This window comes from Haliaeetus albicilla, chromosome 14, assembly GCF_947461875.1.
Source record: "Haliaeetus albicilla chromosome 14, bHalAlb1.1, whole genome shotgun sequence".
Lineage (NCBI taxonomy): Eukaryota > Metazoa > Chordata > Aves > Accipitriformes > Accipitridae > Haliaeetus > Haliaeetus albicilla.
Genome location: NC_091496.1, coordinates 38,706,769 through 38,719,758, shown reverse-complemented (window position 1 = coordinate 38,719,758; position 12,990 = coordinate 38,706,769). Strand labels below are relative to the sequence as shown.

Sequence of the window (12,990 nt, the reverse complement as noted above, 5' to 3'; positions counted from 1 at the left end):
CCCAGTGCCGGCTGCCTGACCCTCACCCGCTCGGCAGCACGCAGCGGACGCCTCAATGCTCCTCATCCACAAGGCTTGCTTTGATACATGGTGGCTCACGCATGTAGCCAACAAAGGCCAGGGACAGCTCAGAGGGATCCTTCCTTGGCACAAGGACTGGCCATTCCTTGCTGCAGGCACCTACCAGCCAGACCCCCGTGCACTCCCTCCTCAGCCAGTTCCCCTGCCCAGGCAGCCCCCTTTACAGCTGGAGCCCCTTCACACAGCAGGGCCAGCCCCATCCTCAGCCTCACTGGCCACACCTGGGGCCATCCCATCCCCAGCTGGAGCCCATCAGGAACAGGGGCCATTGCCAAAGCCCCACAGCACATCATCCCTGCCCCTGACCTACCCACATCCAGGGAGACAGAGGAGGAAGGACAGAGAGACACAGATGTGCAAGACAGGGAGCCAGGAAATTGGATGCTGGGAACAAGAGAGGGACGAGACGCAGGAAAACAGTGTAGAGAGAGAAGAGCAGAGAGACTGAGCAGAACAACAGGGATGGAGATGGAGGAATAAATAATAGGAAGCAGGGGAGAGAAGGGGAAGAGACTGGCAGGACAAGAAGATAAAGACAGGACAAGGGACAGGGAAACATTCTCAGGTGATACAGGAGAAGAAACAGCAAGAACTAGAAAAAAGAAACAGGGAGCCAGGTAGAGAGAAAAATTTTAAAAAGCAACAGCATACAAGAAACATAGGCAAGAACTGAGGGGTAGGCAGAAAATGTAAGAAGTGACATGGTACAGGACAGAGAGGGAAGAGTTAAGAACTAGAGACAGGGAGATGGATAGAAGGAAACATAGAAAGAAAATTTTGAAAGCAACAGGGTACAAGAATCAAAAAGTAGGTACATGAAGCTGCATAGAGGGAGACGTAAGAATGAAATTTGAAAAGCAACAGGGCACAAGAAATGCAGGCGAGAAATTAAACTAAGGTCAGGGAGACAAAGAGAGGGAAAAGTAGCAAGAAAATTTTAAAAGCAACTGGGTTTAAGAAACATGCAAGAATTTAAATAGGGATGGAGAGGTAGGAAGTTTCAAAAGTGATGACATACAAGAAATATAGGCAAGATTTTAAAAATAGGGACAGGGAGCCTGATAGAAGGAAACTGTGGTGGGTTGACCTTGCCTGGCTGACGAGTGTCCACCAAGCCACTCTATCATTCCTCCCCCTCAACAAGACAGGAGGGTACAAAATACAACAAAAAAGCTTGTGGGTCAAGATAAGGACAAAGAGATCACTCACCAATTACTGTCACAGGCAAAACAGACTCAACTTGGGGCAATTAATTTATTGTCAGTCAAAATCAGAGTACAATAATGAGAAATATGAACAAATCTGAAAAACACCTTCCCCCCACCCCTCTCTTTTTCCTGGGCTCATCTTCACTCCTGACTTCTCTACCTCCTCCTACCAAGCAGCACAGGGGGAGAGGGAGGGGGGGGTTGCAGTCAGTTCATCACAAGTTGTCTCTGCTGCTCCTTCCTTCTTCGTATTCTTCCTCTGTTCCAGTGTGGTGTCACTCCCATGGGGCCACAGGTCCTGCCAGAAAACCTGCTCCAATGTGGGCTCCTCTCCACAGCGTCACAGCCTCCTTTGGGTGCATCCGCCTGCTCTGGCGAGGGGTCCCCCATCGGCTGCAGGGTGCACATCTGCTCTGCCATGGACCTCCGTGGGCTGCAGGGGGACAGCCTATGTCACCATGGTCTTCACTGCAGACTGCAGGGGAATCTGCTTTAGGACCTGGATCACCTCCTCCTTTTCCTTCTTCACTGACTTGGGTGTCTGCAGGACTGACAGCTTCTGCACAGCATTTTTTTTTAGCCCTTCTTAAATATCACAGAGGTGCTACCAGGGTTGCTGGTTGGCTCAGCTTTGACCAGTAGCAGCTCCATCTTGCTGGAACTGGCTGTGCCCAGCATGGGGGCAAGTCCTGGTGTCTTCTCCCAGAACCCACCCCTGCAGCCCCGGCCCACTCCCCTGCCCCAGCTGGCCACACAAACTCACTACAACAGTGATCGGCTTCAGGGCAGAGAGGGGGGATTGAAAAGTAGGGAAAGGGAGACAGAGAGAGAGATGGGGCGGGGGGGGTAGCAATGGGCTACAGGACAGCAAGGAGGAACTAATAAAAAGGGAGAGGATACCACACAGAGAGATGGAGAAAAACAAATATTAGTGATGAGCCGCAGGGCAGAAGGAAGAATTAAAAAAAGGGGACAGTGAGGTAGATGAGAGAGACTGAGAAATATCAAAAACACTGATGATCTAAAGGGGAGAGAGAGGGAAAATAAAGAATAGGGACAGGGAACCAGACAGAGAGACTAATAAAGACAACAATGGGCTATGGGACAGTGAGGGAAGAAGTTAAAACATAGGGACAGGGACCTGGAACAAGAGAATCTAAGAAAGTAAAAATGTATCCAGAATACAGGGCAGAGAAAGGAATTTAAAAATAGAGACACAGCATCAGACAGGTGAGAGCGGCGGGAACTGTGAAGGGCTAAAGGGCAGATAGGGAGGAATTAACAAGATTGGGATAAGAAGACAGACGGATAGATGGAGAAAGAAAAAGTAGTGACGGGCTGCAGGGCAGAAACAGAGGATAAAAAAGAGGGATGGGACAGGCCAGAAGTGCAGAGAGAAAAAGAAAGCAGAAGCAGAACAACAGAGAAAGAGGGGGACTTAGAGAACAACAGAGGGAGAGGTATAGGAAGAAAAAAACAAAAAAATTAAAGCAGTGAGAGAAAGAGAAGGTGGGGGCAGGGAGGGACTGGGATGCAGAAGAGGGGTGACACAGCCCCAGGGGTCCAGGACTCACCGTACCTCCCGCTCTTGGAGCTGCTGAGAGAATTTGACTGTTCAGACATGCCTGTCTCTCTCTCCCTCTCCCTTCCTCCTCTGCAGCTGCAGTCACTTGACTGTCATCCACCTAAGAGAATAGATTGGTGCCTTACAGCTCTTACAATATGAGGCTTCCTAGAAACACAGGCTCACATGCACACACACACTACATGACTGTACTGTGGTTTTGGTTACGCATACAGGCCCTGCTGTGCACACTGGTGATTGGATCTGCTGAGGACTACACTAAGAAGGGTCCATCCTCACCTGGAGAGGCAGGCTATCTCCTGTCTGCAGCTGCTGGCTGGATCCTCTTTATTTTATTCTTCAAATAAAAAAATTCTTCAAATGCAGGCCACTACGGAATCTTTCCATGGCAACCACGGTGAAACGGTGCTAGCTGACATCCAGCTGAGAGAAGAAGAAAAACATTAGCACAAAGCTGGGCAGAAATCCAAAGCTGCCTTTTTGTTGTGAAGGTTTGTGAAGACAGTACGACTGAGCGGAGGAAAAAGTATTTTTGCGTCATCTTTGGTACAGCTGTTGACACAGGCCACTAGAGCTTTTGCATTTTTCAGACAACCATGCCTTTTTTTTTCCTTTCTTTTTTGACTCATTGGTAACTTTACTTTCAGGTGACAGACATAGAGACCTACATACGTTTTCTCAAGCCTTAGTATAGCCGAGGCTTCATCGCCCTATACGTCCCAAGTTGAGTATTTTTGCTAGAGAGCACAGCAACACATCTGTCCTTGTGAACTGTCTCGTTGCAAAAAAGGAATGATTTTTTCCGGGCCGTTGCTCCAAACGGTCAAGATCTTTTAAAACCGCAGTTATGCCACCAAACCCGCTCACGGTCCCTCCTAGCTTTTGACCGCCCTGAGATTTAACAGGCACACGCTCCGTTCCATCTTCCAACAGCAAAAATATGTTAACGCTCTCGGACCCAGAGCGCAACCCTATGGATGTCCACACACGCACCCTGCCGTTTTGATGAGGAGCCACCGAGCAGCCCTGCGAGCACAGCTGCACGCGCCAGATCAGTTTCACCTGCGCCGCGAGTTACCGGTTTCCGTGAACGTAGTTTCTGATGCTTTAAACCGAAAACCGTATCTCGACGCTTCGCCGCAGCAGAAACGACCCATCGCTAGACCGCTACAAAAACGCAGCAACACCAATTGCAAACCCACAGCAGCGACAGCTCCAGAAATATTTAGACCAGGAACAAGGGAGAAAAATAAAACAGCTTCATCTCACGCACAGGGGAGCGGCAGGCAGAGAAAAGGGTCGGCATTCTGAGCCCTTACAGAAAACGGGCATTCTCCTTCCGTTCCTCGGCCCGTCCGTGAAGGTCTAAATACCGCAACACTACTACGGCAACGTCTAGAGTAGGGCACAGCAGCCCTGCCGCTGGACTTGCCATCGACCCATGCTATTTACGTAGCAGGACGCGTACGCAGAGGGACACGTTTTGCCACACGCAACCTTGAACTTCCTGAAAATTTACGTTTACCGAAAAAAGCCATTTGGAACATATTGCCAAACAACATTCAGCAATGAAGCTTTGATGCGTTTGACACACGCGAGTTTTTTGGTCACTTGCTATTTGCTTCCTGTTGCTGCTGCTGTTCTTCCTTCAGAAATTCTACTTGTAGCCAAGTTATTCACTACTGGTTCAAGCATTTGCCTTCCTGGTATTACCAGCACATTCACAGAGGCAAGTAACTTAATTGCTCTTCTACAATTATCCAAACGACAATTACAGCCACAAAAGAGAAGGAGAGGTCAGGCAGCAGAAGAGCTCTGCAGGCTGGCACCAGTCAATATTGCACTCTCTAAAAAACAAACAACAACAAAACAAAACCGTGACCCTGTATCTTTTTTTTTTTTTCTTCTTTCAGAGCTCATCCCTGCCTCAGCATTTTGTCTTGTCAGAGCATGAAGCGCAGGTGACCTGACGACTTTTGCGTGTGATGAGTACCTGTTCAGAAATAGTCCAGATCTGCAAGACTGGTGTCATTTTTATGGTTTTAATCATCATAACTCAAATTTTATTTGCTCACGCATTTGTGAGGAAACTAATTAACTTTTAGACACTGCCTCTCCTTTTTTTGGGGGTGGGTGTGGAAATGTGTTAGAGAGTGAAAAACATTACGATTCAGAGCTCCCAACCATGAGGGAGTGGTGGAGAAATCAATGAAAGCAAAGACCAACAGCAGCAACATCAACTGAAGTTGGCTTTAATTCCGATCACGTACTTAAGCGACTCTCCAAGTCTATGCCTCGGTCCTATGAATGACTAGTCCCTTTTTGGAAGGACAAACTTTTTTACTTAAAAGTCCTAGACTGAAGACTCCACTGAACGGAATGGGGATTGTGCCACGGGACAAAATGCCATCAACACTCTTCATGGGGAAGGAAAAAAAAAATCAAATAAAAATCAAGTTTAAGTACCAGTTTCCATCATGTTTCACTCATTACATTTCTGCTGGCATCTAGGTGCTCCAAAATGAACTACGGGGACACCACATATTCCTAAAAATTCAGTTATACATAAAAAAAGTAAAAGGCTATTTCCAACTTGCCCATCAAATCAGTATGAACAGAGAGAAGAGAAACACTCGACCCTGAAGAAGCTAACAGGCAGCTCTGAATTTACCAGACAAAAAATTTCATTCTTTCACCTGAAACAAAAACATATCAAGGGACCAGTTCAGGAACAGGGCACGATCTGTTAAACAGCAATTTTTCCATCAGCTTTTCTGCACTAGCAGCAAATTTGCCTTCCCTGTGGGTTTAACGTGGAGCATCTGTAGTGCCCTTGAACTCGCAAGTGTTTCTCTCCGCTCCCCCAGCCCGACACGTGCGACTACCTGAGCAGCAAGCGGAATTGACCACGCAGGATTTTCTTCGTGTGACGCGGAAGGTGACGCTGGGAGAAGAGGAAACAAAGAAATGAACCTGCTCGTCACACCCAGCCAACGGTGGAAAGACAGGGGAGGATTCTGCCGGAAGGGCTCTGCACCCCAGGAGCTCCCGCCGGCCGGTTTCTCTCCCCTTTGCCCGGTACCGAGGGGACGACGACACCTCGCCCGCGCCCCCTCGCGGGGGGGGCTGCCCCAGGAGAGACGGGGGACCCCCACCTCGCTTCTGCCCGCGGGAACGGACCGGGAGAGACCCTCCACGCAGAGAGAGGAGCGCGGTGTGGATTGCATGCCCGAGGGAAGAGGCCGGGCTCCCCGCTGGCAGAAGGACAACTCGCCTCCCTGCCGCTCGGAGCAGCTTGCTGCGGACAGCCCTGCCTGCGCCCGGCCGCTCTTCCGCCGTGCTGGGAGCGCAGTCCGGCCGACGGACGCTCCAGCGAAAAGACGCTCCAGCTAATCGCGCCTCCTGCTCCTTACAGCCGCAGGTACTTTTGCCTCTGGCTAATGCACGCTCCAGACAGCGGACACCCCGCCTCGTTCCAGCTCCCGCTTGCTACAGTTCTGGCTCGTTGAAGCCCCAGCTCCGCGCTGAAGCTCCGGCTGATTTCAGCTGCTTCTCCTTACAAGCTCCAGCTACGTGCAACGGTCTGGGCTTTCCATAAGGTTGTATATCAACTGCTGTCAAAACTGGAGCATTGGGATTAAACATCAGAGTTACACGCCGAATAAATATTCGTTAGTTTGCGCGATTAATTACTTAACAACTATTCTGAGCAGCGCAGAAAGAAGAGCTGGACTCAAAGAGGGCACGTGGGGTCTGAAAAGCGCCCTTCCCCCCCACAGACCATCACAGATGTTGAGTTCGGCCTGCTGCGTGCCGGACTCCCAAACTTCGGCGTCCGACACAACCAGACCCCCATCTCCGGGGAGGGTCCACGCACCCTGCCCGCCCCCCGCTTCCCCCCGCAGCCCCCAACACCCTCCCACCCGCCTGCAAAACCAGCCAAGCCGGCTCCCGCTTTTGGACCCCGCACCAGCTGACTCGGGGCCCATTTGGGAGCCAAAAAACCCGGCTGCTGAGCCCGTTCTCAAGGCCCAAACACGCAGGGCCGGACCTCTGTTTCTGGGCCCAAAGCCGCGCAGCTCGGTCTGTTTCCGAGCCCCCACATCAGCCACGCGAGCCTGTTGTCAAGCCCCAGGAACAGAAAACTTGTTCTCTGTTTCTGACCCTGCAGTGCCCACGGGCGACGCTGAGCGTAGCCACCCCACAGCCCTGCACCCCCGGGGCCCCACACGTAGTTTCGGGGAGTGCTCGGGACCTGCGGAGGGCCCGGCCCCACGCCTCTGCGGGGCAGCCCCAGCACAGGCAGGGCGTCGCTTCACGATTGCCGTTTCAGGCTTTATTTCCCCGCCATCACCGGCACGGCCAGGCCCCCACCCCAAACCCCCCAGCCGAAGCACCCCCGCGGGTAGCCGGGCCCAGCCACCCAGAAAACAAGAAAACCAAAGAGGGTACAAGACGGACACCGTGGGGAAAGGCAAGGAGAAGGACGCAGAAACAGAGAGAGCGCGGGAGGGATAGGGAGCAGGACAGAGAGATGGAGCAAGAAAGGAAAAAAGGACGGGAGGCAGAACCAAGGGAAAGAGAGACAAGGACGGGGAGCAGGACGAAGGGACGGAAGAGGAAAAAAAAAAGTAGCGACGGGCTGCAGGACAGAGATGAAGGGATTAAATAGACACAGGGAGCATGACAGAAGGACACAGAGAGACAAAAGGGACAAAGAGCAGGCCAGCATCGGAGGGGAAAAAACCAACTGCGATGGGCAGCGGGAGAGAGATACGGAAAAAGAAAAAAGTACTGAGGAACAGAAAAAAGAAAGAAGCGACAGCTAGCTGGACAGGCGGACACAGTTAGAAAGGGCGGGAGAGGGAATGGGGCAGAGAAAGACAGACAGAAAAGGCAGCGGAAGAAAGCAAGGCAGAGGAACAGCAAGGCGGGGCGGGGGGGGAAGGGACAGGGGTCTGGACAGAGATGGAGAAATAAGCAGCAGGGACAGAGGAAAAGAGACAGAAAAAGGGACAGGGAACATGGCAGAGAAGGAAAAATCAGGACAGCGGCAGGACGGAGATAAAAAACTGGGACGGTCCTCAGGACAGAGAGGAATACGAATGCGAGCAGGGAGCGGGACAAAGGGATACAGCGAGAAACGACGGGACAGGAAGCAAGACAGCGTGACAGACAAGAACAATGGGAACGAGAAAGGGGGGGGGGGGAGAGAGAGAGAGAGAGAGAGAGAGAGAGAGAGAGACTGACAGAGACAGAGACCGTGAGAAGCACAAGGGGTTGGGAAACTTAGAAAGAGAGGTATCAGGAGCCCTGCAGAGAGAAGGAGGGTGAATAAAAAAGGGGCAGGAAGCAGCACAAAGGGTCACAGAGAGTAAGAGATGAACAGGAGGGAGGACGGGGACAGTGGGATCCAGAATGACAAAAATAAACAGCAACAGCGAGCAAGACAAAGGGATAGAAACAGAAAGTAGGAAGAAGAGAGATAGGAAGGCAGGGACACAGAGCGGCACGTACAGGCGCAGAGAGGAAAAGAACGCCAGGGCAACAGGCCAGAGAAATTGGGAGGCGGGGAAAGAGGCGGATGCAGATCAGGACAAGGAGATGGAAAAGGAAAAAACAGCGACTGGCTGCAGGACAAAGACGGGGATGGGGCGGGGGGAGAGGGAGAGGGAGCAGGACAAGAACGCAGAGAGAAAAAGAAAGGGGGGCAGTCGAATGAGAGAGAGAGAGAGAGGAAGGGGGGGAGGAAGAGGGAGCAGGACAAGAGAATAGACAGAAGAGAGGAGGCACAGGGAAGCAAAATAAACAAACAAACAAACAAAGGTCACAGCAGCATGAGAAAGCGAGGGGGTCAGGAGAGGGGGAGGGAGGGACCGGGAGGCACAAGAGGAGCGACAGGGCCCCGAGGGCCCAGGACTCACCACAGCTCTTGCTCTTGGAGCTGCCAGGAGACCTTGCCAGTTCAGACGCTTCTTTCTCCTTCTCTCCTCCCTTGGTCTTCCGTAACTCCAGTCGCTTGGCTGTCCTCCACATAACGGAACACGCGAGCGCCTCGCAGCTCTTACGAGATGAGGCCTCCTAGACACGTAGCCTCGCTCGCTCGCTCGCTCACTACGTGGCCGTACCGCGCTGCTGGTCATGCATACAGACCCTGGCGGTCTGACCTGCTGTGGACTACGAGGCGGGATCCTCCCACACCCAGAGAGGCAGGCTCTCTCTTGGCTGCAGCGGGAGGCAGCTGCCAGCCAGATGGCCTTCCGTTTCTTCTTCTTTACCTTTCTGCGGCCTCTCCGGCTTCAGCAGCTCCCGTCCACAGCCAGTAAGCGCTCCGCCTGTCCCTCTGTGCTCCCGCGCCTCGAGGAGAGGGAGGCCAGGCAGAGACAGCCCACGCAAGCCTGAGGCTGCTGCAGTCAACGGCATCCCCGGGGACGAACGGACAACCGCACTCACAGCGTGGCCTCTGGGAGAGGGAAAGAGGCAGCAGTGACCGTTATTACCGTAGCTCGACCCTGGCCGGAGCCCCTCCTTCCGCAGGGGCTTCCGCAGACGCCGCTCGTTCCCCGCGCCGCTGCTAACGGCACCCACGTTCAGGGAGACTCGAGAACATCGCAGGGCCAGCTTGCTGCCCTCACGACAGGGCTCGGGGGCTGCCTGCGGCTACAGCACAGGCTTCAGGGGAGGGGCTGGAGCTGGGGGCAGCCGCACGGGCCGAGCGAAGGCGCCGGGGGAGCTCCGGCGACTCGGGGAGGCGCCCGCTGGCCGCGCCTGGGGGGTGCCCGCCTCCGTCCCCTCTTCCCTTCTATCGGCTCTCGGGGAACTGCCCGCCGCTGCCCTGGCCCGGCTCGCCTCCGGCGGACCGGGAGCCTGCCGCGGCGGCCGCTTCGCAGCTTCCCGTCCCGCCAGCCCCGCGCGGCCAGGAGGCACCCCCCGCCACCGCCCCCGCCGGAGGGGATCGCTCGCCTCACCCGCGGTCCCGGCGCTCGCCCGCTGCCGCTGAGACCCCCGCCCTGCGCGCCACCACGCTGCTCCCAGGGACCGCGCATGCGCCGGAGGGGTCAGAGCCGGCGAGCGAACGCCGGGCTGCCCCACGCGCAGGACGGCGCATGCGCCCGGGAGGCGCGTCCGCACGGCTGGTCGGGGAGCGGGCGCAGCGGGAAGCCCGCGGAAAACCACGCGAAACCGGCAACGCTCCTGAGGCTGACCTGGTCGGACTCCGGGGGCCGCGGCGGCAGCCAGGACTACGCCGCGCCCGAGAGCCACGCTGCCGCCCGGCCGCCGAGTCCGCGAAAACTACAGCTCCCGGCATGCCCCGGGAGGCAGCCTGCCCCGCTGCCTGACCCCGAGGGGACGCCGCTTCCGTTTCCGCTCACCCCCACGCCGGCGCAGCCGCAGTTCCCGCCGAGCCCCCAGCGCCGCTCCGGGCAGCTCCGGCGCGCTTTCGCCGCCCGGCTCCGCCTCCGGGCAGCGCCCGCCGCCGCCGCCGCTCCGGCACGGCGCGGCACCCCCCGCCCGGCTCCGGGCAGCGCCCGCCGCCGCCGCCGCTTCGGCACGGCACGGCGCGGCCCCGCTACCGCTCCGTGCGTCCGACACGGACCCCGCCGTCCTCCTCGGGGCTTTCCCCGGAACCCGCCGGCCGACTGCGCAGCCCCGCCACGGGGCCCGGTGAGCACCCCCCCGCGCGCTCACGTGCTCACCCCCCCCCCCCGCGCGCGCGTGCTCACAGCCGCGCTGTGACCCCCCCCCACCCCCGCGCGCACGTGCTCCCAGCCGCCCTGTGAGCCTCCCCCCCCCCCCCCGCGCGCACGTGCTCCCAGCCCCCCCGTGAGTCCCCAGGGCTCGGCCTCGGCACAGGCGGCCCCCACCTCCCCCGGGCCACCCCCGCCTCCGACGTTCGCGGTCCGAGGGGCGCCCGGCCCCGCTCACCTTCTCCCGAGGGGCAGCCGCACCCCGGCCGCCGCTCCACTCCACTCCGCTCCGCTCCGCTCCTGCCTGGGCTCCCACCGGCCCCGCCCCGGCCCCTCCCCCGGCAGCCCCCCCTGGCCAGGGAGCGGCCGTCCCCATCAGCCTCACCGCCCGCACCTGCGGCTCCTCCAGCCCCGGCCCGCAGCTGTGGTACCCAAATCCGGAACAAAACTCCTCAACACCAATGTGAACTTAAGCAGCAGGCACTTCCTTGATTGAATGAAAGATGTCAAGAGTCAGCTGATGGGGAAGAGGTGTTAACTGGGGTCAAAATACAGATTTTAATACCCCTCTGATTTTAGTTCTAAGACTTGGCCATTGCCAGGTATCATCTTTTCCATTTACCCAGGTCCACCAGCGAGGCCACAAGGGAGATTTCTTCCAGAGAGAGGATAGAGTTATTAAGTCTAAAGTCCACGAGTTGCCTTTCTCCTTCATGAAAAGGTGAGTGGATCATATATCATCACTAGTCACCCAAACAGTTAAGCCTGAACTTTTCGCCTGTCCTTTAATACAGTCAACTCCAAGCTAAATTTTTTCCGTTATTAAGAGGGGACCAAAGATCATGTCAAATATTATTATACTTTCTACAAATACATCCCCATCTTGGAGCTTTAGCTACTAGAGAAAGTCTTTGGAGTTTGGGGTCAGAAGAGCTGCAAGTATAAACCTTCACTCAGCTCTGTTTAGGATCTGTGATTTTTCTCTGGTTGTCTAAACCAGTCTAAATTTCCATAGATGGTCCCGACTCTGGGTGGCTCTAACAAGGATCCTGGAACTCCAGTAAATTCTAGACATCGTTTTATATTTTCAATATGATCCCAAGTTCCTTTTTGCACTTGTCTCTACGGTTTTGGCAACTGACAGCCCCAAGGGGTGCTTGTACAAGTTTCTCCCGAAGGGCGATTAAATGAATTCTTTTGTCCATGAGGTGGATGCTTTGGTAATGTTATAATTCACAACGCTACAATTCCTTCTTTCAAATTCAAAAAAAAAAATTGCCTTTTAAATCCATCCCATTTAATTTGCTAAAATGATTCTCATTGTTCTGCATCTTTTCTCAAGTTTTGGTTAAATTCAATGTCAGTATTCTCCACGGAACTAGATTTTCATCTGACTTTGGAATCGGAAGGCAGGCTGTTACTGAGGTTAAGTTTTGTGTCTTTACAAAACTTTGAATCAGTTACAAAACTAGATTTTTTTTTTTTAATCCAAATTACAAAAACGGTTAATCTCAAGATTAATAGCTCAAACAATAATTGTTTCATTTTGTTTATCTCATGTTTAGAACCCCTCAAAAAAAAATGCATACGCCCTCTAAACACACAAAAAGATTATTGCCCTCGACAATATTCCTAATAGCAACCCCAACATTATCAACTTTACACAGCTGTTTTCCCAAACAGATAACGTGAAACTTACTTATAGATTTTCAGTTTTAAAGGGCCAGTTTCTTTAGACTTCCGGTTTCTTGTTGGTGCTTTCTTTATTCTTGAATAATGAAGCCAAGGTTCTTCTCCCAGACCTTTACTGCTATAAGGGTTGTTAAAATGACTCGATACGGTCCTTTCCGCTTCTCAGTGATTTTATATATGTATTCAGTCTCCTGGTCGGAAGGGATGCGCTGCTACGTCCAATTCTAAGGGTCCAGCTGTGGAGACCTACTGACAAAGTTCTTGAAAAGAATTGCTTCAAGAAATCATAACGCCTTTTAAAAACATATCTCCAAAGGCACTCAAGATACTCAGAACATAGGACTCCTGATATGGTCTTTCATACAACATTTCATAACGACTTAAATTTTCTTTCTCTTCTGGCTATACTCTGATTCTTAATAGAGCCATGGGTAATGCTCTAACCCATGTGAGGAGTGAGGTTTCCTGACAAATTTTACTCGACTGTTGCTTACGGGTATAGTTCATTCTCTCTCTCTCTGTCTCTCTCCCCCCCCACTTGCTTGTGGTCTATATGGGGTGTGATAGTCTCAATCTATAGATAATACTTTGCTCAACTTGTCTCACAATCTTTGCTATAAAATGAGGGCCATTGTCAGATGACATTCCTACAGGCACCCCGTATTTTGGTATTATCTCTTTGAGCAAGACTTTGAGCGCTTCCCTTGCTTTGTTGGTGCGACAAGGGAAAGCCTCG

At 53.6% G+C, this 12,990-nt stretch overlaps 1 long non-coding RNA gene across 2 annotated transcripts; it reads right to left on the bottom strand.

Moving 5' to 3' along the window:
* Positions 1-1,316: 1,316 nt before the first annotated feature.
* On the bottom strand, positions 1,317-3,293 carry LOC138689060 (uncharacterized). Of its 2 annotated transcripts, none has more exons than XR_011327866.1 (3): positions 3,154-3,293; positions 2,869-2,974; positions 1,317-1,764 (listed from the first exon to the last, which is right to left on the bottom strand). It is a non-coding gene; the product is annotated as an uncharacterized lncRNA (long non-coding RNA). The 2 variants fall into 2 exon arrangements; XR_011327867.1 differs by having other exon boundaries at positions 1,317-1,722.
* Positions 3,294-12,990: the final 9,697 nt, after the last annotated feature.